This window comes from Polypterus senegalus, chromosome 17 (genome assembly GCF_016835505.1).
Source record: "Polypterus senegalus isolate Bchr_013 chromosome 17, ASM1683550v1, whole genome shotgun sequence".
In the NCBI taxonomy this organism is placed as follows: domain Eukaryota; kingdom Metazoa; phylum Chordata; class Cladistia; order Polypteriformes; family Polypteridae; genus Polypterus; species Polypterus senegalus.
Genome location: NC_053170.1, coordinates 26,610,235 through 26,623,026, shown reverse-complemented (window position 1 = coordinate 26,623,026; position 12,792 = coordinate 26,610,235).

Sequence of the window (12,792 nt, the reverse complement as noted above, 5' to 3'; positions counted from 1 at the left end):
GATATAAAATCCTAAGGCTAAAAGTGCAATTATTTTATGTGACTTTTTATGTCACGTTTTTTGTCACGCTTTAAATCAGGCTTATTTTAAAACATATATATAAATAATATATATTCTTTTGCATGTTTGTCACACAAAATGTTTCTGATCATCAAACACATTTAACCATTAGTCAAATATAACACAAGTAAACACAAAATGCAGTTTTTAAATAATGTTTTTTATTATTTAGGGAGAAAAAATCCAAACCTACATGGCCCTGTGTGAAAAAGTAATTGCCCCCTTGTTAAAAAATAACCTAACTGTGGTGTATCACACCTGAGTTCAATTTCCGTGGCCACCCCCAGACCTGATTACTGCCACACCTGTTTTAATCAAGAAATCACTTAAATAGGAGCTGCCTGACACAGAGAAGTAGACCAAAAGCACCTCAAAAGCTAGACATCATGCCAAGATCCAAAGAAATTCAGGAACAAATGAGAACAGAAGTAATTGAGATCTATCAGTCTGGTAAAGGTTATAAAGCCATTTCTAAAGCTTTGGGACTCCAGCGAACCACAGTGAGAGCCATTATCCACAAATGGCAAAAACATGGAATAGTGGTGAACCTTCCCAGGAGTGGCCGGCCGACCAAAATTACCCCAAGAGCAGAGACGACTCATCTGAGAGGTCACAAAAGACCCCAGGACAACGTCTAAAGAACTGCAGGCCTCACTTGCCTCAATTAAGGTCAGTGTTCACGACTCCACCATAAGAAAGAGACTGGGCAAAAACGGCCTGCATGGCAGATTTCCAAGACGCAAACCACTGTTAAGCAAAAGAACATTAGGGCTCATCTCAATTTTGCTAAGAAACATCTCAATGATTGCCAAGACTTTTGGGAAAATACCTTGTGGACTGATGAGACAAAAGTTGAACTTTTGGAAGGCAAATGTCCCGTTACATCTGGCGTAAAAGGAACACAGCATTTCAGAAAAAGAACATCATACCAACAGTAAAATATGGTGGTGGTAGTGTGATGGTCTGGGGTTGTTTTGCTGCTTCAGGACCTGGAAGGCTTGCTGTGATAGATGGAACCATAAATTCTACTGTCTCGCAAAAAATCCTGAAGAAGAATGTCCGGCCATCTGTTCTTCAACTCAAGCTGAAGTGATCTTGGGTGCTGCAACAGGACAATGACCCAAAACACACCAGCAAATCCACCTCTGAATGGCTGAAGAAAAACAAAATGAAGACTTTGGAGTGGCCTAGTCAAAGTCCTGACCTGAATCCAATTGAGATGCTATGGCATGACCTTAAAAAGGCAGTTCATGCTAGAAAACCCTCAAATAAAGCTGAATTACAACAATTCTGCAAAGATGAGTGGGCCAAAATTCCTCCAGAGCTGTAAAAGACTCATTGCAAGTTATCGCAAACGCTTGATTGCAGTTATTGCTGCTAAGGGTGGCCCAACCAGTTATTAGGTTCAGGGGGCAATTACTTTTTCACACAGGGCCATGTAGGTTTGGATTTTTTCTCCCTAAATAATAAAAACCATCTTTAAAAACTGCATTTTGTGTTTACTTGTGTTATATTTGACTAATGGTTAAATGTGTTTGATGATCAGAAACATTTTGTGTGACAAACATGCAAAAGAATAAGAAATCAGGAAGGGGGCAAATAGTTTTTCACAACACTGTGTGTGTATGTATATGTATGTATATATATATATATATATATATATATATATATATATATATATTTTATTGTTTGGGATCATTCTTTTCAGATTTATCGAACTTTAATATGATGTTGTTAGCTTTTCAGATTCTTATTCCATCTTTAAATTATAAAATAAAAAATATCAAGAACCCACGTCCCGAGAAATGACACTTTGTGCCAAAAGATTTAACCATGCCTGGGGCCAGAAATAAAAGTCAAAGAGTAGGACAGCTGCTGTACAGGTTGTACATGTTCAAAGCGCCATGCGAGATGCAGATTATGTGGCACGGCAGCAGCAAGCCAGCAGCTGATCAAGCAAAGAGGTGGTTTAAAAAAACTTTGTTTCCCATTGTATCAGCGTTCAAGAGGGGGTTTCAGAGGAGCGACCGCATCCCCTTGGGGTGCGTTCCCCTGTTCAGAACGCGAGCAGCAGATACGCGAAGTGGCTAGTGCATAGTGCAGACTGGGTTGGGGTTGGCAAGCGAAGCAAACAGGGGCCACCCACCAGTATATGTATCTGTGTATATATATTGTGAACGGAACCCAGGCACAGACATGTTTTTCACCCACCACACGTTTATTTACAATATGTACAAGTCCATAAGTGCACCACAAACCCAAAATCCTGGCCACACAATGCCTTCTTCAGACTGCTTCCACACTCTCTTCTCCTGCTTAGTCCTTCTTCCACCCGACTCCAGCCTCGAATGAAGGGAGGCGGCCCCGTTTATTATCACCCGGATGTGCTCCAGATGGGTTCCGGCAATCTTCCACGGACACACCCCCATGTGGCAGAAGTGCCGGCTGCATCCCTGGAAGCACTCCGGGTGTCCCTGCTCCTCTCCACCCCCCAGCACTTCCTGGTGTGGTGGAAGTGCTGAGGTCCAGGGCTCCAAAGGCATGGGGGTGCTCCCTAGCGGCGACCACAGGCCCCTACGGGATGGAGCTTCAAAGCTCTATACCCATGGCCCCCAAAGGAACCAGGGCGGTCGCCCCAAGATGGTCTGAGGAAGGCGCAAGCCCTCCTCCGGTCCTCCTGGGCGTCCCGGCCCGGGTCGCCACCCCAGCCACCTCTGACAATATATATCTATATATATATATATATATGATAGATACTTTATTATTCCCAAGGGGAAATTCACATAATCCAGCAGCAGTATACTGATACAAAGAAACAATATTAAATTAAATAGTAATAAAAATGAAACAAATAAAAATAAAAAAAGCAGACAATAACTGAGTAATGTTAGCATTTACTCCTCCGGGTGGAATTGAAGAGTCGCATAGTGTGGGGGAGGAACGATCTCCTCAGTCTGTCAGTGGAGCTACTCCTCTGTCTGGAGATGACACTGTTAAGTGGATGCAGTGGATTATTCATGATTGACAGGAGTTTGCTTAGTGCCCGTCGCTCTGCCACAGATGTTAAACTGTCCAACTTTAATCCTACAATAGAGCCTGCCTTCTTAACAAGTTTGTCCAGGCGTGAGGCGTCTTTCATCTTTATGCTGCCACCCCAGCACACCACCGCGTAGAAGAGGGCACTCGCCACAACCGTCTGGTAGAACATCTGCAGCATCTTACTGCAGATGTTGAAGGATGCCAACCTTCTCAGAAAGTATAGTCTGCTCTGACCTTTCTTACATAGAGCATCAGTATTGGCAGTCCAGTCCAATTTGTCATCCAGCTGCACTCCCAGATATTTATAGGTCTGCACCCTCTGCACACAGTCACCTCTGATGATCACAGGGTCCATGAGGGGCCTGGGCCTCCTAAAATCCACCACCAGCTCCTTGGTCTTGCTGGTGTTAAGGTGTAAGTGGTTTGAGTCGCACCATTTAACAAAGTCTTTGATTAACTTTCTGTACTCCTCCTCCTGCCCACTCCTGATGCAGCCCACAATAGCAGTGTCATCAGCGAACTTTTGCACGTGGCAGGACTCGAGTCATATTGGAAGTCTGATGTATATAGATTGAACAGGACCGGAGAAAGTACAGTCCCCTGCGGCGCCCTGTATTGCTGAACACAATGTCAGACCTGCAGTTCCCAAGACGCACATATTGAGGTCTGTCTGTAAGATAGTCCACAATCCATGCCACCAGGTGTGAGTCTACTCCCATCTCAGTCAGCTTGTCTCTAAGGAGCAGAGGTTGGATGGTGTTGAAGGCGCTAGAGAAGTCCAAAACATAATTCTTACAGCACCACTGCCTCTGTCCAGGTGGGAGAGGGATCGGTGTAGCATATAGATGATGGCATCCTCCGCTCCCACCTTCTCCTGGTATGCGAACTGCAGAGGGTCGAGGGCGTGGCGGACCTGTGGCCTCAGGTGGTGAAGCAGCAGCCGCTCCATGGTCTTCATCAGATGTGACGTCAGAGCAACAGGCGGAAGTCATTCAGCTCACTAGGACGTGATACCTTTGGGACAGGGTGATACAAGATGTTTTCCAAAGCCTTGGGACTCTCCCTGTTCCAGGCTCAGGTTGAAGATGCTGTAGAGGACTCCCCAGTTCCAAGCACAGGCCTTCAGCAATCGTGGCGATACACCATCTGGACCCGCTGCTTTGCTGGCACAAAGTCTTTTCAGCTCTCTGCTCACCTGGGCTGCTGTAATTGTGGGTGGGGATGTCTCACCTATGCTGGTATCAGCAGAAGGATGGTTGGAGGATGCAGTACTCGAGGTGAGAGTGGGTTAGTGATCAAACCTATTAAAGAAGTTGTTCATTTGGTTTGCTCTCTCCACGTCTGTCTCATGGTGGCACCCGCTTGAGCTGCAGCCAGTGATAATCTTCATCCCATCCCACACTTCCTTCATGCTGTTGTTCTGCAACTTCTGCTCCAGCTTTCTCCTGTACTGCTCTTTCGCGCCCTGAGCTGGACTCGAGTTCCTTCTGCACGCACTTGAGCTCATGCTGATCACCACCTTTAAAAGCCCTTTTCTTCTGGTTCAAAAGGCCCTTGATGTCACTTGTAATCCATGGCTTGTTGTTAGCATAGCAGCGTACTGTTCTTACTGGAACTACAATGTCCATACAGAAGTTGATGTAATCAGTTGTGCATTCAACAGCCTCTTCAATGTTCTCACTATGTGACCCAAGCAATATATCCCAGTCTGTAGTTCCAAAGCAGTCTCTCAGAGCCTGCTCTGCCTCAGGGGACCACTTCCTGAATGAGCGTGTAGTTGTAGGTAGCGCCCTCACTCTTGGTTTGTATTGAGGCTGAAGCAGAACCAGGTTATGATCTGCTTTCCCAAGCGCAGGCAGTGGGGTGGCGCTGTATGCGTCTTTAACGCTTGCATACAGTAGTTTGATAGTCCTGTTTCTCCGGGTGTTACAATCCACATACTGGGAGAAGGCAGGTAATGTTTTGTCCAGCGTTACATGGTTATAGTCTCCAGCGAAGTGCCTCAGGGTGCTGCGTTTGTAACTTAGCAACTGCGGAATGGATGATGTCACTCGCCATCTCCGTTCGCTTGAGGGGATGTAACCAATAACAGTAATCACGTGTCCAAACTCTCTGGGCAAGTAATAGGGACGCAGACTTACGGCCAACAGTTCGATGTCCCTGCAGCAATTGGTGATTTTAACGTTTACATGTCCTGAGTTGCACCACTTTGTATTGACATAGAGAGCGAGTCCTCCTCCTTTCTTCTTTCCGCAGGTACTTGCGTCTCTGTCCGCTCTAACTGTGCTAAACCCAGGTAGCTCCACGTTAGCATGTGGGATGGTAGTTGTTAGCCACGTTTCACTAAAACACAGCAAGCTGCATTCTCTGTAGGTTCTGACATTTTCACCAGCACAGCCAGTTCGTCGATCTTATTTGGTAGTGAGTTTACATTTCTCAGGATCACAGAAGGCACCGGCGGTTTATAATGCCATTTTCTCTCAAGTTGTCTCGATTTAATCTTATCTTTTATCTTTGCGCGCTCGGCTGCCCGATATCGTCTTCTTACCTCGTCAGGTAAATAAGGAACCACACCAGCATGAGCATTTCTTCTCATTGCTTTAAGCTGACTACTTGAATAGGCGATTCTCGGAGTGTAAAATCCATGTCAAGTAGTAAAATAGTAAAAGTGTCCAGGGAGCAATTCCACATAAAAGAAAGTGGTAGAAGTGATCAGTGAAATAGAGAAAATAGAGATAAAAAGGTAAAAAGATAAAGTCATATACGGAGCTGCTGGGAAGGCTGCCACTCGGATGCGGCAGTATATATATTAGTATATATATCTATACTAATAAACGGCAAAGCCCTCACTGACTCACTCACTCACTGACTCACTCACTCACTGACTCATCACTAATTCTCCAACTTCCCGTGTAGGTAGAAGGCTGAAATTTGGTAGGGTTATTCCTTACAGCTTCCTTACAAAAGTTGGGCAGGTTTCATATCGAAATTCTATGCGTAATGGTCATAACTGGAAGCTGTTTTTCTCCATTTACTGTAATGGAGATGAGCTTGAAACCCGTGGGGGCGGAGTTTCGTGTGACATCATCACGCCTCCCACGTAATCACGCAGTACGTAGAAAACCAGGAAGAGGCCCTAAAAGCGCTGAAGAAAACATGCATTATATAATTGAGAAGGCAGCGAAACAATAAGAAGCGAGCGAGTGACATATACAACCATATTGATGAGTTCTGCTACTTCGGAAACAAAGCACGATGTAAACCTACACTTTAAATTAAGTTCATAGACAGGCTGCCGCTGGCGTTTGGAATTTAGTGCCTGCCCATATAAGGCCGTCCGTCAGCGGCAATCCAATAGCAAACTGCCACGGGTAAATATTCACGGGTGAAGGACTGTCCTTATGCAGAGGAAGATGAGATGGTCAGGGTGGTGTTTCGTACAAACTCAGCGAAACTGCGAGAGAAAGTTTTAAGTGCCAGGACTAAGGTAACATTAAATACAGCCATGGACATAGCACGACATGGCACCAGCACAGCTGGGAACCTTCGATGCATGTACACCGGCTGCTCACGTGAACTGACGCAGTGCACAGATAAAAAGCAATAGTTTCAAATAGCGCTGAACAAAAACCGAATTACACAATTGAAAAGGCAGCAAAAAATATGAAGCGTCTGATACTTACAAGCATATTCATAAATCCAGATAGTGCGGAAACAAAGCACACGTTGGAAAAAGTCAATGTCCCGCTAAAGGAAGACAGTGTAAAAAAAACCCGTGCATGCAGTGTGTCAGGTCTCAGATAAATAAGAAGACGAGCTGTTTATTGATGCAGTAAGAAACGAATCGATGAATGAAACCTGTCATCTTTACAACGATTGACAAACACGGAATGTAACTTGAGCACAACACATCCTACAAATACGAACCTGATTGAAAGAAATAATGATAATCAAATCCTTGATGACAGCAACACTCAGTAACACTCACAAAACAAATACTGTATTTTGATAGTCATGTTACGTTATTTTTAAAATGTTCCCTTTTCTTTTTCTAGCTTTTTAACACACTACTTCTCCGCTGCGATACACGGGTATATATATATATGTATATATATATATCCCGATCTACATACTCGAATAATGGATACTTTATTCGCCATCAATGATTGTTTTGGTAAAGCCATACTCAGTGTATTCATTAGATGAACGGTAAAAAAGTAAGAGCGAGGGGAGGATGACTTATTGAGGCATGCAGGCAAAACCACAATAGCACGCGGACTCGATGTACGAAAAAATATATCTTCTATTTAGTCCATATGTGTCAAACTCAAGGCCCGCAGGCCACATCCGGCCCGGCGTGTAATTATATCCGGCCCGCGAGATCATTTTATATACTGTATTATTGTTATTAATGGCCCGGGGATATGAAGCGCTGGTAACACAATAAACTACAGATCCCATAATGCAGCACTTCAGCTGCCTTGCCGAACACTTACCGCGTCCCCGCGGTCTCTTCAGTCGTTTCCTTACTGAGCGACTGAGCAACACTCTCCGCTATTTTTTTGTTCCTTTATTACGATTAGAGTTATTTATTGCTTCCCTTCTTTCGCTGACTGCCCGCCGATATAAGCCGATGCGCTGTTTTTTTGTCAAGCAGCCTTTACATAGCTTCTCCGCTATTTTATAAACAAACGCCATATGAGGCCGTTGTTTTTCTTTGCTTCGCCGAATTAGCAGCCTTTTTATTTAATCCATGGGTTCTCCGCAGTTTTATTGTTCGTTTATTACGATTGTTATACTTATTGTATAGGTATTTTATACTTTGTTTACTGATCAAGTAATCATTCCCTTCAGTATTTCACCGCTGCGAAGCGCGGGTATTTTGCTAGTATACTAATAAAAGGCAAAGCCCTCACTCACTGACTGACTGACTCACTCACTCATCACTAATTCTCCAACTTCCCGTATAGGTGGAAGGCTGAAATTTGGCAGGCTCATTCCTTATAGCTTACTTACAAAAGTTGGGCAGGTTTCATTTCGAAATTCTATGCGTAATTGTCGTAAGTGGAAGCCATTTTTCTCTATATACTGTAATGGAGTTGAGCTCGATGGCCATGGGGGGGCGGAGTTTCGTGTGACATCATCACACCTCCCATGTAATCACGTGAACTGACTATCAACGCAGTACATAGAAAACAAGGAAGAGCTCCAAAAAGCGCTGAAGAAAACATGCATTATATAATTGAGAAGGCAGTGAAACAATAAGAAAAAAGTTCATAGACAGGCTGCCGCTGGTGTTTGTCATGCCCACGGCTAATGCGGGATACAAGTTTAATGAGAGAATGCAGGATATAAACGAGAGTTTTGATCACTTTGTAACTAAGTTCACATTGATGGTGAAGGGCTGTGCTTATGCAAATTCCGAGAGACTGTCTTTGTGGGGGGGATTGACAGTTAAAGCGGGTGTGGGAGTCACGTCATCATCTCCCATCCCATTCACCTCATTTCGTTCTGAGCTGAGCTCTGCAGCTAACGCAGTCTTGCAGAACCAACTTTGTGACGCTGCCACCAAATACACACGCTGTTAATACACACGCTGTCTCTAAAGTTTCTCCACACTCTGAATCCTCCAGGCACTACTTACAAAAGGTTACATTGACAATTGTGTTACATTATTTTTACATTGTTTCCTTTTCTTAGCACAAGCACAGCTGAGAAGCCTTGATGCATGTACTCCATAACGTGTCAAAAAACAATGCATTTAATCACACTTTGCATTCCAAGCAAAGGGGAACTCCTGTCAATGCATGATTTCCTGGTACACCGATTACATTAATGCACACATCAGAAGAAAGCGCGTTGCTACGACTGATTGGAGGAAAATTTCATTTCAAAAGTCTACCCGACGGAATCCTTGATAAAAGCGTGGTTTTGTGCACACACATATATATATATATATATATATATATATATATATATATATATATATATATATGTGGATGTATATGTATATATACTGTATATATGTGTGTATATGTATACTGTATATATGTTTACGTGTGTGTATATATATATATATATATATATATGACAGCAACACTCATGACAATGACAATGTCAATTATGTTATGTTATTATTAAAATGTTTTCTTTTCTTTTTCATTACTTCTTTAACACACTACTTCTCCGCTGCGAAGCACGGGTATTTTGCTAGTATATATATATATCGGCTCCTAGTGATGAATAACATTAACATTGGACATTAAGAAACACACCCTAAAATTTAAGGGGATGTTGTGATAATTTAACTTTAAATTGGTTAAGAAACACTGGTCTAAATGACTGAAAATCGCTGCACGTTTGGTGACTGAGTGGTGATTTTCCAGCACACTGCTGCTGGCTCCTTTTTCTGACAGCTCTGCCTGATGGAAATGGTGCTGTATTTAGCATTAATAGCCACAGCGAGTTCCACTGCAGTCTCACCCCCTTTTTTTTTTCTTTTTCTATTTTCCATTGTATTAGGGTAAGTAAAATGGGAAACATAAAACATACGAGCATCTCTTCTTTTTATGAGGTTCAAACTACCTGTGTTCCTTATTGCTGAGTTCTATACATTGTTTCAGTTGAGCGCATATTGATTATCAGCTCTTGTGCACACCGAGCTCAATCCTGCAACTAAAGACAAAATATAACCTGTTTGACTTCATTAGGGCAAGTTGCTGAGCAGTGGGCGTGTCACTTTACTCGCCAGTCTTCATGGGAATGCACCACCCGGACTCGCTAACTAATATTATGTAAATGAAGATGATGGCTAAAAAGTCGTGTCATGTGACATGGCCTTTACCAGAGTCCAGCACTAGTTCTTTCTCTGCTCTTGAGTGACCTCATTGACGTAACAGAGAACTCCTTGAGATCGAGAAGACCGCACAAAGATGGCCACCCCAGCTTGTACGCTATTTGGCAATTCTTTTAATAAGACAAACATGAATGTATAAGGCTAAGTTACACCAACTCTTATCTTTCTTGTTCCTTTGCGCCACTCCGCTGCCAAATAGCCCCCCACTAGTTGCTGCTTCTTCCTTTTTTAAATAATCCATCAAAACGTGATTAATGCTATGATATCAACTGCTGCTCAGTGGGAAAAAAGTGGACTGTCCTGGCCAAGTGAGAGGTAAGGTACTGCCTGAAGTGGGGGAGCTTAAGCACCTCTGGGTCTTGTTCACCAGTGAGGGGAAAAGGGATGGTGAAACTGACAGATGGAGTTGTGTGGTGAGTGGAGTTATGGGGTTTCTATGCTCATCCTTATAGGTGAAGAAGGAGCTGAGTCAGAAGGCAAAACTCTCGATTTGCCAGTCCATCTACATCAGTACCCTCACCTGTAGTCATGAGCTAAAAATGAGATTTCGGGTAGAAGCAGCCGAAATGTGCATACTCTGCAGGATGGCTGGGCTCACCCTTGGAGATTGGGTGAGAAGCACAAATATCCAGTACAGACCCTCTGCATTGGGAGGAGTCCATTGAGGTGGTTTGGGCATCTAATACGAATACCACCAGGATGCCACACGGTGCATGTTTAACAAGCACAACCAAGCTGGAAGGAGGAGACCCTGGGGAAGACCCCATGCTCACTTGCTGGATTGTATCTGCCAGATGGCCTGGAACACACCTTTGGATCTGAAAGTAGGAGTTGGTAAGTGTGGCTGGGGAGTGGGAGGTATGGGTTTCACTGCTAAGACAGTTGCGTATGTAACCCGGCTTCAGTTAAGTGGTGGGAAATGAATGAAATGCAGCTCTAGGTATTCTAAATAAACAAAGTGTCAATAACTCTGAGCGATTGTAATAAGGCCCATTATTAATCTGTTGCTGCCATCTAGAAAATACAATATGTCATGCAATAAGTTGGTGTAAAAGAGGACAAGACAGATGAAGGTTTAGGGTGACACTACAACCCTGTATATTGTTAAGGCAAAAATAATAATGCAGATTTTCAGCAAAAGAACATCAGTAAGGACACAGGGCTCATATCAGACTAACCAAGATGGCAACACTTAGATGCCAGTCAGGCGGGAAGAGGCAGGTCCAAGTGTATGGGCACAGGAAGTCTTTTCAGAGGTGGTCAGGCTGTCAGTCATCCTGTCTTTAGAGCTGCACTTGGCAAAGTAATCCGTTTTAGACTTCAAATGATTTGGATAATATCCTTAGAAAGGAAAAAAAAATCTAGGATTCGAAAATGACCCGACATGGCAGATTTAAAGCACTAACAAGCCATGAAATTAAATTGTTGGCAAGGATTGTTTTCTAATTAAGCAAATGGCTTGTAACAAAACTGCTGTCCTCCAGGAATGACTTTGCCCAACCTTGTTTTAGAGGGAGGAAGAAAAGAGTTGTTGGGGTACAGAGCCACCCTGTGGACTAGCAAAGAATTACTACCACCAGAGCCTTTAAGCTGCCCCCAAGGCACACGTGTGTGACACTGTTAAGGAAGATGAAGAGATGGATGATGAGTTGTGAAAGTTCATTTCCTTGTCTTTTAGAAAACCACACACCTATTGTATGTTTACATGCATATAAAAAAGAAAAGGATTATTTATTGCCAGGTCCAATTTTGTGTTAGAGGTGGTAAAGAAAAAATAATAATAAACTCGCCATTTTGAAAGATTTCTTGTCTCCTCATCTCTGTCCTGGCACCTGCACTGGGTTCAACATGCCTGCCTCAGCAGTGAATAAATGTGAAGGCCACGCACTGAGCAATACCTTCTTTATATAGCGCCTGTCTCCTATGGGTTTGTTAAGGTATTTGTGACGGGATGCAGAAATGCATTTGATAGCTTGGCATACATCTGGAGGTCACCTGCCATATGTCTGCAGCATCACAGCAGGCAAAAAGTTCAACAACTTTCCTGAGAATAAAAGGACAACTCCAGTCTGAAATACTTTGGAGCCTGTATGTGTTTGTTAAATAAAAAAATAAAACAAAAAGCTGATATTGATGAATGACTGGTTTGCTGTTTGAATGAATCACTGGGCTAGCAGTTGCCAGCTGCACATGCTCCACCGTCTAATCAGAAATGATCATCCAAATGAGCACATTGTGAGACTTCATGACCCACAATCACCACAGACCATCATCCAGGGCATCCACTTCCCCTTGTAGAATCGCCACTGATCGTTATCCCTGGGTGGTGGGTTGGGGGGCAACTTTGGTAGTAGGCTCCCCTTGCACACAGTGACCCTTTCCCATTTGGTACCATTGTGTTTCACGAATCAACACTTTGTAATTGAAGCAGTATTTGTAAGCATTTACCTTTTAAAAAATATCAGAAAGATAAAAACTAAAGGCAAGGTAATTGAGGCAAAGTATCTGTGCTGGTATCCAGAAGGTTGCCGGTTCGAATCCCCGTCACTGCCAAAAGAGATCGTACTCTGCTGGGCCCTTGAGCAAGGCTCTTAACCTGTACAATGGCTGACCCTGTGCTCTGACCCCAAGGGGTATGTGAAAACTAACAAATTCCTAATACAAGACATTGTATAAGGTGAAATAAAGAAAAAAATTTAGCAATGCAAATCTGATGGTGTGGCTTGTGGGCCTTTACTGACATCTAATGGCAATGTAGAAAATCTACTGCTACATTTAACCCAATAATTTAATGCCATTAAATACTTTGTTTTAATTCAATTATTAATTATAATAAT